Raw genomic sequence first — 1,294 nt, 5'->3', positions numbered from 1 at the left:
ATTAATTTTGCCAAGTATGCCCACTCTCCCTTATGGATGCCCAGAAATCTTATTCCATAAATCCCCAGGAACACCAACTCAACTCTAACCAGGGGAAAATTTCTACAGAGCAAGAAGAAAGAATTGAACCTTTTCTGGGTATTCTTCCAGAACGTAACTGGGTCAGGCATGTCGCCGAGGACAACTGGTCTCCAGCGTTGTGAGCCATGTGAAATTCAACCAACTGAAGAATTCAGAAATCAGTACTCACGACATGTTTCTCTTATTTAATCCAGCACATGAGATGTGGTGTTTCTAAGCTGCCCGAGCTCCAGGCCTGTCTAGTATTTGAGTCTTGACCCACCCTTTGAATCAGCCCAGACCATTAATTAGCCAGACACCTCCTTACGGTAGAGATGAGTGTGAAACATTCTTCATCTTTTAGGAAGAAACACAGCCCAGAAGAGAAGGCAAATGTGCTGGTGTCATACAGACCCACTACCCTGTAATCATGAGAGAGTCATTGCACTTTACTGAGCACGGCCTCACCAAATCTCAAGGAAGGAAAACATTCTTATTTTGGTAACTTGAGTGGATTAAATGAGATAATGGGCTAATGACACGTACTGTTCAGACATGATAGCTGCTTTATTTTTATCAATATATTTTCATTCACACTTCCTCATTTTATATTTGTGTTTCACTCACATTTTTATATAACTCTGAACTCTTGGCTTTGGACTTAAAATCACAATAGCCTTTGGCCCTTTGGACTGAGGATTCATCTATGCTCACACCAGTCCTTGGACCTGAACTGTACACTAGGAATTCAGTTTGCCTACAATTCCAGCTGCCAGGGTTCCTCTGTGCTCTCGCCTTGGCCGATGAGAACATCCTGCCCCCGGTTATTCAGTGAAGACTTGGCTCAACCTGTCCAAGATCACATAGCCCAACCCAAAAACTCCTCATGCATACATGCGCTCCTGTTTCTACCCTACCACCCTTCCCTCCACTCCTACAGGTAAGCCGGAGATTGGTGATGGTTCAAAACAAGAAAAGTGCATATCCGTGCAGTTCCCTGCTCCACGTGTGGTTGTGGGAAAGAGTTTACATAGGAAAAGAGTTATCTTTCTTTTGAAAGCACAGGCCAAATCCCATGTCAGCCCTCACTACTGAGTTACACAAATAAAGAGTTATTCCTTTTGACCTTACTTGATGTGGTACACAGAAAGATAGGCCATCTAAGCCCTCCCAGAGGAAAGAACTGACATTTGCTACTAACTTCAGTAAACAAGTGGATATGGAGAAAGTGTTT

This window comes from Furipterus horrens, unplaced genomic scaffold (assembly GCF_987537825.1).
Source record: "Furipterus horrens unplaced genomic scaffold, mFurHor1.1.pri manual_scaffold_5, whole genome shotgun sequence".
Lineage (NCBI taxonomy): Eukaryota > Metazoa > Chordata > Mammalia > Chiroptera > Furipteridae > Furipterus > Furipterus horrens.
The sequence above is the reverse complement of the archived record's forward strand: the minus strand, read 5'-3'. Positions refer to the sequence as shown.